Below are 17,267 nucleotides of genomic sequence, written 5' to 3' on the forward strand. Positions count from 1 at the left end.
GCACGAGCCAGAGCAGGAGACCAGTTATCAAGGAAGTAACATTATTCCTCAGGAGAAAGCTAATGTCCTGACTGAAGAGGTCACGGAGGGAGGTTGTTTTGTTTGGAAACAGTCAGCTCTTTGGCAAAAAATGGAGGAGAGTCCAAAATAAATTCCCCGAGGCAGAAGTTGTGGAATTAAGGAGGTGGCAGCATTTGTACAGGAGAGCTAAGAACAGGAGTGCTTCAGAAATAAGGTTTTCTTCACTCTCCTTTTTGCCCTAGGAAATATACAGTAGAGCAGCAGAAAGCCATACTATAGGAACTAGTGGAGACAGGGAGAGGTCTAAGGTCTTCCTATCATGGTGACCAAAAAGCTCTGTCTACCAAGGGGATTGAGGCTTGAGGAGGACCTGGCTTCCCCCACCACATGTGAGGAGACCCAGACACAGGAATGGGACTCACAAAAGCCATTGCAAAAATAAAAACCCTTCCTAAATTACTAAGCTACACTGAGGTGTGTGCCTTGTGCCTCCCTTTTTAGGGGGGAAGAGACACCATCTGACTAACTTCGGGCCGACTGATTCGGAAGCCAACATCCAGGCCAAGGGCCAGATCATGAAACCAAACATATTAAAGATGTAAATTCAGTCTGTCCAGACCTTGCTTTCAGCTCCCAGCCAGACCGTTTTGCTCTGCTTTTCCTCAGAAGGAAGCAAACAGTGATGCAGCTGAAATACATGAGACCATTTAATTTAGCATAAGAAGTTTCTTCAGCCCTAGCTGAACAGTGGGTGCCAGTTCGAGGAGGACAAGACAAAGTGCGCATGATAGCACACGTGGATCTTGTAAATGCCTGTTGATTTGGCCTAAATCTCAGAATTAATAATCCCCAACTAGTGGGTTAAAAATGTATTGTTTGTCTAAAAACATCTGCTCTCTTGCTGGGGTAAGGTACTCTGCAGAGCTTTGGCCTCCGAGGCAGCTGAACATGCAAAAATGCACTTTCAAATGGAAGTCACTATTAACACGTTAGATGTCTGTTAAAGGGGATGGCTGTTGCATAGAACCAATGCCCATACCAGTAGCATCACAGAATCATAGAATGGTTTGGGTTGGAAGGGACCTTAAAGATCATCCAGTTTCAATCCCCTTGCCCTGGGCAGGGACACCTCCCACCAGACCAGGTTGCTCAAAGCCCCATCCAGCCTGACCTTGAACACCTCCAGGGATGGAGCATCAAGTACCCCAAATGCATGTAGATGTATAATGTTCATTTAGTAATTTAAGAGGGAATGCTACGAAGCCCAGAACTCTGATCAAACAAGGCTTTCCACATTGCATTCTCCTGCAAAAAGAAAAAGTTGCTGAACTTTCAGCTGATCTAATCCATTGCTAACTGTATCCCCTTTCCCATGATGAATAATTATCCCGCTGGTCCCAGGCCAGGAGGCTGAGACTGCCTGGCCAGTTGCGGCTCTGACGGCCGTCACGGGGGACACATCTGCTCCTTCTGTCACCGCCACAGCGAGTGCACATTCAGCCATTCCATACATTACCGCAGATACGGGTCAACCGCTCTGCCGTGCCCTGCAAAGCAACCTAATTCCTCCTCTCTGACTTCATAAGCTCTGTTTGGAAAAGACCTGTTAGAGACAGACGTAAAACAGCTATTGGAGAAGCAGCACATAATGAGACACGTTATTTTTTAAGACCAAGTATGACAAATATTTTTGGAATACATCCAGCCCTGTAAAACTCTTCAGACTTTGGCAAGATTTCTTGAAACTGGTGTCACAAATTCACTTCACACAAGCATCTTGATTTTCGCAGAGGCTACAAATGTCTATGCACCGCAACAACCTTTAGTCTCCACTTTTTGTGGCTTCACTGAAGCACTTGACTCCATGTTTAAAACTAAGGATATATAGGAATGCTTCTTAGTCATGGCCTTAAAGCTAACACTGCTGCGTATGTACCCCCTTTGAGGACTTGGCTTTAATCTTGGTGTTTGTTTCATTCGTGACCTGAAAGGACAGTCCAAAGTCTGATCAATGCAAGAAAATAGATGCCAAGGATCTAGGGAAAGGAAAATAAAATTTTCTTTATAAAAATATTCCAACAATGCACACTAATTTTACAGACAACAACAACTCATCCTTTATCACAGCTAGAAGAATAACTGATTAAAAAATTTCACATTGTCTTCTTGAATTATTCTTTTATCTACTACCTGCCAGCACACTGACTTACAAATTTCTGAATATATAATGGTGTTCTGAACATTCCTTAATAGAAAGCTTTTCAAATAACCTGCCCAAGTCTAACCTTATAATAATGAAATACTTGAAGACTGCTGCTGTTTTATTATTATTTTGAATATTTGTGAATTTTTGAAATCTGGAGAAAAATAAAATTGGTTTAAAATACCATATAAATTCCAATATTCTTTTTCAGTCACCTCCAGTAAATGGTCTAAGCAGCTCTACAAAGAGACGATATGCACATTTCAGTTTATTCATTTCCCTAGTGACTGGGAAGCACATTTTCAAGCCTTATATATATATATATATATTTAAATTGGATTCCTGCACAGACAGTTTTGCATGGTATGAAAGTCACTCCTCCCCCAACATACTCAGAATCCACAAATGAATTGTGGATAAAATAGATGAAGACTGGTCTCTCACCCAACCAAGAACATGCGAGGGCAAGAGCCCAAAGAAGGGCTCTGCAGCAGAGACGCGGCCACTAGAAGAGCCAACGCAGTCAGCCACTGTTATTTGAGAGACAATAAAAAGGAAGAGTTCAAACAACCTCTCAAATGATAGCGCGCATGTTGCTAATCCCTTTCAGGACAAAGTCACACAGTTGAGCTAAAACTACCTTTAATGTCAGTTTCAAGGTAAGCTCTTTGGTTTTTCAGGGAGAAGAAATTAGAGGGCTCACTTGGCTCAGTTATAGCGAAGGAGCAATTTAAAACTGCTGCCCCTCAGCTGTTTGCTGACATGTCTTATCTGCAACGCTCTATTGACAGCACCAATGTAGAAGGACTAACACATCACATGAGAATGAAATTTTGGTAAGTTAGCCCACCACCGCGCCCACATTTTACCAGAATAGTGGGCTTCACGTGTTAACCGAGGTAGATAAAGACAGACCTTTTTACCTGTAATAAGCCACATTTTTCACATGGTTTTGTTTTGACAAAGGTCTGTATAAAATTAGTATTAATATTTATAATATTTTTTTCCAATGGAGAGGTCTGTGATTTAGTAAGATCCCCCTGAGTCTGAGATAAGTAAACAGGCAGCATTCTGATATAGTGTGTGCTGAGTCAAAGGGCATCAGGCAGCAGAGCTTTTAAGTTACATTCCCTTTCAACTGTGCAAATCCTTTTCCAACAGCAAATGATAAAGTAATACAGACTAAACTTCTATCACTGCTTAAGTCACTGGGATTTTGTCACTGATGTTAGTGAGGACAGAATTTAACCTAAATATTGTATAAATCATTAGCAGTCTCCCTTTGCAGCTTTTGAAGTTCTAGGCCGACCTGTTTTTCAGTTAACAATGATATGTAAGTCTGTAACCGCTTTTATTGCAAGCCATATATTGAAGTGAATAGTATAAGCACATAGATAAGTTGTATTTCCCTCTAAAGAAACCATACACATCTGGAGAATGAAAGCTCAAAGCAAATGCCAGGTGGAGTCCGGTGGGTTCTTCCCAGCCACCAAGATGAAATACTTTGTTTTCAGTGTAAGCATTCTACGCCTTTTGAAAATAATCAAACAAACAATACTCAAAACTGGAAGAGCTCCTGCTCTGCAAGCCTCTAGCTCACACTATTCCCCTCCATTATAGACGACTCTTGCCCGGTCTTTGCTGTGCCTCATAGACGTGGCTAAACTCCAGAGCTGTGATTCTCATCACATTCCCTGCTACATCTTGTGTAGTTCATGTGTGCAAAGCAGAGGAGAAAGAGAAATTTTGAAAGTCTCATATTCTGACTTTCCTCACTGTTACTTGCAGTCTGAATATCAGGAAGACACATAGTCATTTTTTTGTGGAAATTATTTTGCTGAAATTTAATGGTCAGACTTAGACCAAAAAAACCCCTAACCCAATCCTAAACCTCAAAATATAGAGTAGCGGCCTCTGCTCCATAACACAGTGCTCCTGTCCTTCAGAGAGGCTAACCAGTCAGCTTTTGGTGGAGCCACTCATCTAAACCAGGGGTGAGACTTATTTTCCCCAGCCTCAGAGTCTGAGACTCCACACATAAAATTCACGTGATCAGGTGTGGGTATTTATAATGTCGATGCCTGTATCTCAAAGTTAGTTGTCTAAATTTTCTTTACAGTCTCTAGAGAGAAATAAGCATCTCTAGGGTACAAGTCATCTCATCCTACTGTAGGTGTCTAAAATATGTCATAATATTTTAATAATATTTAGTAAATATTTAATAAATGTCATAACATGCCTGAGAAGTACCTGTTTCTCACCAGTGATTATAAAGGAAGCCTTGAGTGGCTGCTCAGATGTAGACATCTGTATGGTGGATGTTTAAATTTGCTAAGACAAATCTCAATTCACTACAGTTCATAGCAAGGCATGTTTGTGGTTGTGGAATGGGTGAAGGACCACACCAAAGTCTGCAGCAAGCAGGTCTAGCAGGAGTCCTTGATCCACTGGCTGTGTTTGTCCCCATCTACAGCACAGGGCCATGGCACCGACATCCCAAAGAGCCAACACAAGAGCTGAGGAGCGTATTGTGGCTCAGGCTGAGCACCCCATGCAACAAGCACAAGGGGAAAGATGCTGATGCTTCATCATGAATGCAAGAGCTATAGGCACAGTGGTTCAGAGTGGACATGGGAGTCAAAGGAAGGATTATCCTCATCAGTGCATGAGACATGATTATCAGGGTGCACGACAGATTATTAGTAGTACAAGGTGCAAAATATGGTGCTGTCAAGATGACTAATGGGGGAAAAAGCATAGACAAAGAGGTTTGTGACTCTACAGGGTTGGGTTCTGAGCAAAAGCTGCGATTATGAACAAGTGAACAAAAAGGATTTTAAACCACAGGGGGAACAAAAACTTCTAGATTGGTTAGAAAATGTAGAAACTGTACAATGGCAAAGCAATCAAAACTATTTTGAGTGTTAAGAGATAAATGAAGATTACTTCTCACCAGAACTTCGAAGATCAATGCTACCTGAAGAAGAGCAAATAAATGCAAAGTAAAGTAACAATCAGATTTGACAAGTTTGTAAGTGGGTGATGATAGGGAGAATTTCAGCACTGTTACTTCAAATATTTTGTTGAGGAATGATGAGAAGTTGCTTATCGATGAGGAGACTGAGAAGACAGTGGGGATTTTTATACCACAGAGACAGCAATACAAAAAAGTATTGAGAGAAATTATGCCAAAGTATTCAAAAAAAAAAAAGGGGGATTAAGAGAGGAAGATAATTCCATAGACAGTATGGGGAAGAGAGGTATTTAATGAAGTAGAATAAAATGAGAACATCACTGAAGACAGACACTGAAGTGAACCCCTTGAAGCCAAATACTCAGATCTTGGCTGGAAGAAGTACACTGTGTTTGGAGGAAACACTATTGCCCTCCCTCCAACATCTGATATTTCTGATATCAGCAGATGACAGAAAAGTCTGATGAAAATCTCCAGCATAATTTCCTGTTATTCTACATATATGTCTCCCTGTTTACTCCTTGAACTTGACATGCAACTCTTCACTCCAACTGTTGTGCTTATTCTAAGAGTTTTCTTGTAAAATATGTAAGCACTTACGGTAGAAAGTGAGAGAGAGGCTTTATGAAGTGTGACACTGAAGTGGAAATATTCAGAATGTTTTTTAACATAAACCAAATTATTTCAAATTAAAACAGCAAATGTCCTCTAAATGCCTTTTGTATTGGTTTGTTGTCTCTTGGCTCCTTGCCCTTGGAAATCTGTTTTGGAACAATTTCCTCCTTGTATCATTTTCTATAAACATAAAGCACAAATATTTAAGTAGTAAATTTCTTTGCTACATACTGTACAAGGATGAAACAATGGGAGAGTTAGAAGCCACTGTTTTGTGTGGGAGAAAGGTGAGTCACTGCCATGAGATAAAATTAAATTAGTTCTTACATAAGTTCATCATAATCTTCACTTCTTCAGCATCAAAGCTGATGACTCAGTATTTGTTTATAAAGGGTGTTCGTTACCATATAATACCTGGCAGTCATCAAAGATGCCTTATATCTACCTATATCTACTTTTTATAAATGTCTAATAAGATTACTGCATTTCCTTTATCATATATAATGATACCGCCTGTGATACTGGCTTTGAGCCATCACTCTTCACAGCCTTGTGACGAGAAATTAGTAGTTTCCTCTAAATTCTTTAACAAATATCTCGCACTTTTTGAAGCAGAAGTAAGGGGAACAATATGCAAACTGAGCTATCTCACAAGAATGTAGATCTATATTTCTCTTCCAAGAATAAGAAACAGTGGATCAGAGACATTTCTTTTGCATAACTATGGATAAATTTAAAAAGTCAAACGATTAAGTGTGAATTACTAAAGTTTTGATGAGGAATTCTGTCAGGAGATTAGTTTGGTTTATTGTGAATTGATTGTTCCCAATAAATTAATATATTTTCTGCATTACTTAGTCTCAAAGTAATTTTATCATAAGGAAGTAACTCTGGAAGTCAGTAAATGCAGAGTTCAGCTCCCTCCTGCTGCTCCAAATGCAGCACTCTTGAAGTGTGTTGGACGGTGCCTCGAGTTTCCACTTCCACAAAAACTCTGCCCAAATCATCAACACTGCGAAAACGTAAAGGCTGACCCCAACTTAAGCCTACAAAATTGCTTCTCCAGAAATAAAGGCCAACATCCAGCAGAGGGGTTTTTTTTGACTCCTAGGGCTGTACTCCGATTCTGCCTACCTGCTTGTGCATAACGATTCTTGCTACCAAGCTGCTGACACCTCCCACCCTCTACACTGTCCCTCTGAGGTCTCTATTTCCACTTTGACTAGATTTGGAGTTGCATGTGCTTGGACATAGCCCTCCTCTCTTCTTTAAGCTCCCAAATTCCTTGAGATTGCAGTAGGAGCATGAGTACTGTCAGTGGATCTAGGACAAAGCATCCTCTTATGGAGAAAGGATGAAGTGATGCACACACAGGCATTTTGCTGGAGCAGCCATGTGACAAGTTGGTGGCCAAGATACTTTCAAGAACCTGGGGCCTGCAGGAGAGATGGGGAGGGACTCTTTGTGAGGGAATGGAGACATAGGACAAGGGGGAATGGTTTTAAACTGACAGAGGGGAGATTTAGATTAGATATTAGGAAGAAATTCTTTGCTGTGAGGGTGGTGAGGCCCTGGAACAGGTTGCCCAGAGAAGCTGTGGCTGCCCCATCCCTGGAGGGGTTCAAGGCCAGGCTGGATGGGGCTTTGAGCAACCTGGTCTGGTGGGAGGTGTCCCTGCCCAGGGCAGGGGGGTTGGATTGAGATGATCTTTAAGGTCCCTTCTAACCCAAACCATTCTGTGATTGATTCTATGATTCTAAACAACAAGCACTACAGAAGGCAGCCAGCCTGATGGCTGTTAAGGAAGTGTTCCCTTTGCTGTGTTTTTTTATTTGACTATTGACAGCATTCAAAAGACAGAAAGCCCAGAGAGTACAGGATAAAAAATACAAACAAAGGTTGGGTAAGAATATGTTAAAAGACATCTTGAGACTCTCCGGATTAGACTGGTTGATCAGCATAACCATAGCTGAATAACACCTGAGAGCGAGAAAAATAATACAGTGATTTTTATTTTTTTTAAAAAATATTTTTTTTCCAAAATAGAACATATCTAGACATAGCTATTGAGGAGGAGTAACTGTCCTATGTCTGTGCCATGACAGCTTCTCCATGTACGTTGGGCCCCCTTCGTTTCTTCTTTTTTCTTGACTATGCAAAACTGACACTATTTTCTGTAAGCGCCATGGAAGGAAAAGTGTATTCTGGAGGAATGTAAGGATTGGTCCAAAGCCCACTAAAGTCAATGACAGTCTTTCCATTGACTTAAATGGGATTTGAATCAGACCCTAAATGAAGAAAGAAGGATCTTGGAGTTCTGGGCTAAGGAAATAATTCTGTTGGGAGTGGCATGGAAAAACACATGAAGGTGAGAGCACTTGAAGAAAACAAAAGGAGCTGAAAACTTGGCGTCAGCGACTGCTTCGGTATTTTTGGAGGTCATAAAAAACTATGGGCTTGCTCTGATGCAAACTCACCCCCCTCAAAGCAGGCTGATTTATTCCTGTGTCAGAAACATATCAAGCACATATGAGACCAATCTCCTGGTTTTCTTCCTTCATTTGTGCTTCACTTCAAAACTGACTATCACAATGGAAATGACACAATGTTGTCAACTCCTCCCAGAATGTCACCTAATTTATCACAGGCAATTTCAAATAAGTGGTTATCCAACTTTTCCATTTCTTTCAATTCCATAAGAAGCAAAAATTCCCCAGTGCCCCTAGTGTCCCCATATGGCCTCTCTGGAGTGATCATTATCCAAAACTGACTGTTTTATTAGCTGCTGAGTTTTCAGATCCCATAATAAGTGCCTCAGAAATGCAAACGGTGCTTCCACATAAGTGTGCATGAAAACCAGCTGCCAGGTGAACTGAAGAAAAGCATATTACAAGGAATCAACATCTTAGGGAAATGTAGGTATTTAAAATAACACTGATAGTGTTAGGCAGTGTTAGACTGACATGATAAATCGAAAACATCAGTTGAACGTAATTAAAGCAGAGGAAAAAACCCTTTTCATTTAGATTAATGCAGAACAGCTGCCTATTAAAAAAAAAAGCAGGAAAAAAAAAAGAAATGAAAAAGAATTCAAAATAATATTTGACAAGGGCTGAATGCAAAGATGCAAAATTAAGCCAGGTCAAGGAAACACATCAAATCAGAAGTGAAGCTTTTGAAAGATAGATGCAGTCATGTGCATTCTCATCTTGGAGCAGCAAATACATAAGAGCAGCCAACGTTATTGGCTCCTACGGGAACCCTGCAAAATTTTGCAATTGGTCTCTTAAGACAGTTCTGCTTTTCTAATAGCGTTGCTCTAGCTCTATGCTGTGGAACAGATTTGGATACAGGAGCCTTCGCTGGACTCCAAATTTTCTCTCCTGGTATAGATTAAGTGTGCTGCGAAGACAGAGCAGGCATGCCAACTCGCACTCCTTTACAGAATCACAGAATCACAACGTGCTTCATCTTTTAATTTAAGGAAGACTTGCTGCCACAAAAGATTTAACTGTGAGGCAGGAGCAAGTGCAAAATTACTCCCTTCTGCCATCAGTACGAAAACATATCATTGCTTTTGCGGATTGGATTTCTTTTATTTTTATATTTTGAAATATTCACGTTTAATATGTTAAATATTTTTAAAGGGAGGGGAACAGAAGGGAAATATTTACATTAGGTTCAAAAATGTATAGTTTTATCTTCTGTTGATAAAATGAGAGTAATATTGCTTAAACTGCTTAGCTGGTCCAGAGAAACAGCACATGTTGGGCCACGATGCTGTTCTTCCCATGATGTGTCTCCAACATGGAGCACCTTCGAGTGTTGTGGACTACACCAAAAATGCAAGGAGCATCCTTGCCTATTCTGGGCCCCATCTGCCCGTTGCTGGGTATTCAAAAGGAAAGGTAACGTATGGCTTTGCTTCCCCTATGTAATACCAACTGTATGCCTCCCTCAACGTAGAAAGGAGACTCACTGCCAAGCAGGGTCCTGCTGCCTCTTTCTGCAATGAGCTGCCCTGAGGCTGCACTAATCCCAGTCCAAAAACCCTGAAAGTCCAAAGAGACTGAAAGTCTCAAGCCAGTGGTGACTCACCTTATGTTTGTGCTCTACACGAGAGGTGGGCTCCTGTACTAGTCTCCTTGTTTTACAGAGTGCTGGGTTTTGGGGTGTCTCTCTTAAGTTATCTGCTTTAAAAGCTGTTTCACTTCAGAAAGCTCCAAAATTCACCTGAAAAGATTTCTGTTCTCCTGGCCTTCAAATTCTGAGTGTCTAAAATTCTTCAGTTACCTGCTTCCTCATGCAACTGAGAGATAAAACTGAGTTTTTCAGCATCCACGTGTCCCGTCACACAGGTTGCTTTAGGTGTGGGAGCTGAACTGGAGTGAGGAACTCTCGCCATAAAGAGTATTAGTGAAAGGAGAGGATCACTGAACAAATAAATATCCTTGTGTGGTGAGTCCGGGCTTCAACCTTTCTCCCAGCACAGTGGAGGAGTCGTAGGGTAAAACTCCTTCTATTCCTTGCCCCTGCTGATCTTCCAGGGCATAGGAAGACTGGTTTCTTGTGCAGGGTTAAGTCCTGTCTCTTGGACAGGCAAGCCAGGCTGCTCCCAGATGAGTTCTCAATGGATATTTCAGTGCTTCGTTGACTCCCCTTGAAATAAATTTGCAATCATAATGACCAGTCAATCTCCTGAAATAATTTGTCTAAATGTAGGAGCCTTCAGAGTGAAGCCTTGTTGCTTAGACTTCATGGTGAAGGGATACTACAATTACCTCATCTTAAAGATGCTACTGAGACAGATCTGAACAGTCATGTCCTACTTCTCTTTGCTGCCTACAAAAGAAGCCTAGATGGCTACACCAGAGATGCCTCCAGATGGAAGAGTTCTACCATAGGTTTCTACTAAGATGAGAGTCATAGCTAGTACACAAGTAATTTAGGAAGTGGATGGGGACACATAATTTTGACCAAAACTCCTTGCTACTGTCTGCTGTATTTGTAAGTGCAACAGAAGGATGAAAGGCTGCAGGATCCCTGAGATCCTTTTAGTAATTTTTCTTCTTTACCTTTATACTTCTCATTGAGTTTCACCATAATTAAATACAACAGTTCTGTCTTTTTGTAGTATGATGAAAATTTATAGCGAACTTTTTTTTAAATAGATCATTGGAAATACCCAAATAACCATGTCTGAGAAGAAACTTTCATTTTTTTAAACAGAATAGGATTTGAATCCCTTACCACTTAAATCTAGTTACCCATCAATAGGCTGCCATCCTAGATGATATGTGTGTATGCACATGCATATTTGTTTATTTATTTATTAGTCAGAGCCAAGTATTAACATTCTAAGATCTTGGCTGGTCAGATAAAAATCTCCTTCTTTGTCAAGATTGGCCATTTCTCAAGCCACAGGAACTTTAAACAGTTTCCTGGCAGACACTGAGCAAGCAGGTTGAAGTGGGCAGTGTGATGAAAGGGGAGACCACCCCTTTAATCCTACAGGTTGCTGAAATCTACAGTAGGTTTTTGTTTTTCTCATTACTTGTTTGTTTATTTTATTTTGTTTTTCCAGTCTGGTTAAATGCATTACAGAACCTGCAAAGAAAAAAGTCTCAAAAGAGCTATGTGCCATATTATATATTATTTTTTTTAATTATATTTTTTCAAAGCAAGCATTGCATATTCCTCATTCTGGTGGATACAATGTCTGCATTCACACCTGCTCCATGGCTACACCAGCCTCCAAGTGGAAACTGGTTCAGCCAGTAGCCTGTAACTGGACTTCCATGGAGATCTGCCTGTATAATGTTTGCAGTCTTGGGCTCAGATCAGACCTGTAAAACCCTGGGCTTGTGTGAAACTAGTCCTGCGGAGGCATGCATCTGTAGGGAAGAAAACAGAAACGTTCCTTGCGCCTCCATAATGCAAGAGCTCCTTGATGCTCATGCCAGCAATAGCAGAAGCTGCTGAGAAAGGAGTTGGTGAAGACAGGGACAATGTGTCCTTTCAAAGCAAGGCCCAGAGATCTGGCCAGGCTTTTTCCTGCATCTGTAGGTGCTGGGCCTGCTTGACTTCTTTCATGACATATTGAAAGCACCACCATTAAGGTCCCATCACCAGAAGGGCACATGCCTCCAAGAACCTGATGTGAGATAGCATCTATGAAATCTGGATGTGTCTTCTGAGTTTTGCCCAAGCCACCAACAGGATTTTCCTGCAGAATTAGAAGGTGGTTGGGTTTTTTTTGCCACATTGCTGAAGGGCCACGGTGGCAGGGCTGGAGGACAAAGGTATACGCGCTCCTGTGCAGTGGGGCACTGTGAGGGAGGAGACCAAGATGGAGCTGGACAAAAGGTTTGTCCTCGAAGCAGTTGTGCAGAGCCCCCAGACTGGGTCAGAGCCCTGCAGAGCTGCAGTAGTAGAGCTGCCTCTAGGCTTATTAATCCTGCTTTGTAGCATTTTTACCAGTAAAAATGAAAACTTGGAAAAATTTCTGCTGAAGGTAACTTATTTCCACGTCATTAACTTCCACTTAGACATAGGTTTTTATAAAACAGCATCACTTTCCTATTAGTCTCACCTGGCAAATCTGAGGACTCCAAATGCACAGAAGACAAGTGGGAGGAGGAGAGGAGAAATCTGCAATTAACCAAAAATTAATGGCTACTTTTTTGCTCTTCTTTTCCTCAGTTGTACTTTATTCACTATTTCTTTGGCTTTGTTTTCCCTTAGGAATGTTCTTTTCGCTCTGCCATCAAGAATGCAGTAGCAGGGTCACATCATCTATCAAAGAGGTCCCAGGATGGCCTGTCACTAATTTTGTGATTATCAGAAGGACTGTCCTCAGGGCGAAATCTTCCCTTCCTTGCTCCCTTTGGGAATAGATTTATTCAGATCTTGCAGGAGAGCTCCTTGCTCGACGACACAATCCTCTAAACAGGCAACACCTAAGATACATACACACTTAATATATATTCCAACAAAAAGAGTAAAGAGAGACTTACATTGTAATTAACTGAGAATAAAGACACAGCCAGGTTCAGGTTCTTGTTAGCTGATGGGATGCAAGCCAGTTTCTCCTATTAAAATATATTTTGCTAGAAGCATACAGAAATTCTGATTAAAAGAAGAAAATCCTGACCCTGATCACCGCAGTCCAACAAAGAGAGAAGTGCCTTTTTGATGTACGTGGACTTAAAACCAGTATTGCTGGAGAAAATTTGCTTGTAGATTTAAACCTTAAATCATTACACTCAGCACTAATTTTATTAATTTTATTAATCACAGCACTGTATTGCAAGCAGCGACTACTAACTTTTTCCCCCCAAAATGCTCCATGTGTAGAAGGCTTGTGCAAAGTTTCTGCCATCGCAGCCAAATCCCTGACTTTCTTTTGGCTCTGCCTCAAAAATTATTTTCTGTTTCTGTGTCCCTGTGCTCTTCAATCCTATGAAACCTAAGCAAAGGTAATCTCAGATGAAGAAAAATGGAAACTGAGGGTATTTCAGATGCAATAAATATTGTGAGAATTAAGACTAATAAACGAGCACTGAGGTGCGTAACTGCTCGGTCTGTGCTCAATGAAGAGTTGGGGTGAAAACCTGGCTGTGATGAAGTCGGTGAGAATTTCACCATCGAAAGAATGAGTTCTCACCCAGTCTCCACTGTGGCTGCTCAGAGGATGAGGCGTGAGCACTTTTTGACTTTCCTGTCCCTTGTCAGCTGTCACAGTGAAAATATTTTTCATGAACCTTCCTGCTGGAAACCGGTTTTGCTACAAAAGTAGTTGAGAACTGCTAAAACAGCAACTTCAGCAATGCCATTTCGCTGTTTTTTTTTTTTTTTTCTTTTCTTTTTGATGAATGCATGATGCTTATTCTTCGTGCCATGCAGGTGCTCCATGTGCTCTCCAAAGTTCTCAGATCAATTTTACAAATTTCTGGATATACACCAACAAAATTTCTCATATGACTGAAATAAGGCAGGAGATTTATTTGACCTGCCAAAGATGGGTTAAAAATCCACTTCAGCTGTGACAATATGATGAGCTCTAGTTACCCTGAATAATCCTGCCAATAAAGATACATTGAGAATATGCCAAATCTGGCCACGAGCTGGACAATTCTGGAAGGAATTTTTGTAGATGTATGAATGACCCTTGTTTTCACATGAGCCATCAAAAGCCAACAGAAATCCATGCTCCTAAATCACTGTGCTACTTTAGAAAAATCCCACCATTAATGAGCTCCACAGCTTAAACCAGGCGATGGTTTGAAGGATCTGCCATCATCTGACAAATTACAAATTTCTGCAAAAAACCCCCAAAAACTGCAGAAATAAAGGATGGGACAAATCAGTGCATGTCCTAACGGAGGAACAGGTAGCAGTGCTGACCTGGCTGCTCCCACAGGAGCCAGGGAACAGGAAAGCTCCTGAGTGGATCCACAGTCTGGAGGAAATGTTTCACCACATTTCTGAGTTGAAAAAATATTGGAATAAACCTAGGGACCCTCTTTCTTAACAGAGCAAGATGTTCTTACAGCAATATATAGCCAAATACATTTTCCAAGTAAAATTCCATCTCTTCTTCAAATCACTGGCTCACAGATACTCAGGTTTTGCTTATAAAAAAAGGAGCTGTAGGGAATTATGCTCTTCACATGTGTCTGAAATATTTGGGGTCATTAAGTTAAATGGTTTGCTTCTGCCAGATACCAGAATTCAAAGGAAGAAGAGGGAAGTATTTTCAATTTACCCTAGAAAAAAAAAAAAGGGAAAATAATAGCGGAAAAAGAATTTGGTGCTTAGAGATAGTATATGATTAAATGTGTCATCTCATAATTAGAACAAAAATTCTGTCTTCTCAAAGAAATAAACAACCCACAGCCCTCTTCAAGTCATATCTCTAACAGCACTGAGACCAGCACATATACGGGATGATGGGTGAGCTATAACAGAATATAGCATACTGATGATATATAAGTATATATACTCTGCACATCCGTCTCTACAAAGACGTATTAAAATCTAATTGCAGGGTTCTTCAAGTATTAAATTAGAGACAATGACTGTTTTAAAATATCAGTGTAGTGCTCTTTGAGATAAATTACATCTCAATGTTCTGACCACACTTTTTCAAGATTTTCAGTGAAGCATTCATATTTTTTAATTTTGCATGTTTTTGTTTTGAGATTTATTGCTGTTATTGAAAATTAAAAATTGCAACTACCAGGCTAATATTACAACAAAATATTTCCTTTGACTTTCTCCCTCTTCCCTCCCCCCTACCAATCTTTGATTTAATTTTAAATAGACCAGATTTCCTAAATCCATTGTTACACGGAATTTCTGATCTGTATATGGATTCAGCATGTCTGTATGTATATAAATGCAAATCCAAAGACAAATCAATAAGTACACCATTAATCACCTTCTTTACAGAAAAATATTGGATTATATTACTGTTACACTTGACCCTTCCTGCTATTTTACTCTGTTGTAGTAGTGCTCCTGTGAATTTTATTGCATGTCTGTTAAGCCTTCCAAACCAAGGAATAAATTCTCAATAACTGTCTCAAACTGTCTGACATTTTAAAGTGCTAACATATTTGAAATAGTTTCCTATATCCTGTGCCCCTCCACATTTTATTTCATGTCTATGTCTGCTGCTAATTAGGACCATCTTTTTTCTTCTTTTTTCATTTCCATTTGGAGATTTTACATTTAAACTTCACATATCGTTTTTCTCTGAGACTCTTCTGTTGTACAATTATTGCTTTTATAGCTATTCAGGTTAATTTGGCTACATATGGTTTTTTTCCCCTCTAGCAGAGGTTTGGTGTTTTTTTTTTTTTCACTGAAACTATGAACGAAGGCTGGTTTAAATTTAGACTGAGGTAACAGACATTGACTTTATTTGGTTGGCCCATAAATGCTGCTCAAAGACTTATTTCAGTTATAGTTTTCCTTTTAGAGCATGTATTTTGTTAACACTGTGCACAGAATTTTGTTTAAGAAGCAAATCTCTTTCAAGATTTTGTTATGATCGGTATTTTAAAAATAAAATCCTTGGTGTATTCTGCCAGTGCTTCCCTGATGTTATATGCTAGTGAAAATTCAGCTAAAAAGTTTCCTGTTGAAACAAGTTACTAATGGTGAAAAATGAAGAATGAATTAAACAGCTTTTGCAAATACCTCCAAATTCAAAGAAAAAAAAAGAAAAAGAAAAATTCTTAGGTTCAAGGGCACGTTTTATTTCACAGAAAAAAATGTTCTTTCTTGAACTTGCAGGTTTGTCTGAATATTTATCTTGGTTCAATTGCCTCTTTACACTCTGTAGTATAGATTGGCTGTCTCGGTGTCTATAGCTCTGCCCTTTACAAGAACTGCACTATTTAGCTGGAGCAGTGGAAAGATGCTGAAGAATATTTTCAGTTTGAAAGCATCATTCAGTCCGTCTCTCAATCCGCTTATGTAACTTAAATATTTTTAGTGCCTGGGAGTTCAAAGCTGCTAATGTGTTGTGTTTCTGAATGACAAATAGGACACACTAAAAACAGCATTACACTGTTTTCGTAAGAAAGTTTCAGGGAAATTCATGCAGCTCTAAGTGAAACTCTATCCTGCCTTTAGCCATCCAAGTTATTTCCTTCCTTGTAGAGAGGGCTGAATGATTCATTGTACCCAGGTTCTCTGTTCACTGGTAGGTATGAAGCTGACGTGACTACAAAACGCAGCCAGAGAACAGAAGCTCTTCTCAGGCTGAGAATCCGAGACACCCAGCAGCAGCTGTGGAAAGGAAACTTTCCTCCTCAGGATTTATTCATGATATAAGGTCTTGACAGCTGACAGAAATGGTACCCGTTTTCCTTAGCAAGGTGTCGGAATCGCATTGTTCCCAATTGTGGCAACAGCCAAGGAATTTTTCACCAGGAGATACTCAGTGAAACTAGACCTGCAGACTGATTGAATAAGTAAATAATTTCACAAAACTGAAGTATTAAAATGACCTATTTTAAAAGAGGTGTGTCTGCTGCAAATTAAGAGACTGAGTAGAAAAGACTGTATTTTCTCACTCTATAACTTTACCTAAGCCAATGAAAATCACATATTCAGCTCATTCCTCAGACTGAATTAATCCAAGGACACAACTAAGGAAGTGACTGACACTTGTGAGCCATGACCCCACACCTCACCTAATTTCAACCACCCAATTATTAAGCACCATTTCCAACCCAGTCTCCTTAGTTTGCAAAGAGAAGTATGCACTTCTGAGACCCCCTCTCTTTGGGTGAGAACGATCATCTTCTGGAGATGGTCCGCTCTCTTCCATGACTATAGAGGAAAACCAGATGACAAAGCAAGGCAGGTTCTTTACTCTTTGATAGCCACAGTTACATGAAACAAATCCCTATCCAGTCTACCCATCTCTAGCATATGGTG

This window comes from Numenius arquata, chromosome 7 (genome assembly GCF_964106895.1).
Source record: "Numenius arquata chromosome 7, bNumArq3.hap1.1, whole genome shotgun sequence".
NCBI lineage: Eukaryota > Metazoa > Chordata > Aves > Charadriiformes > Scolopacidae > Numenius > Numenius arquata.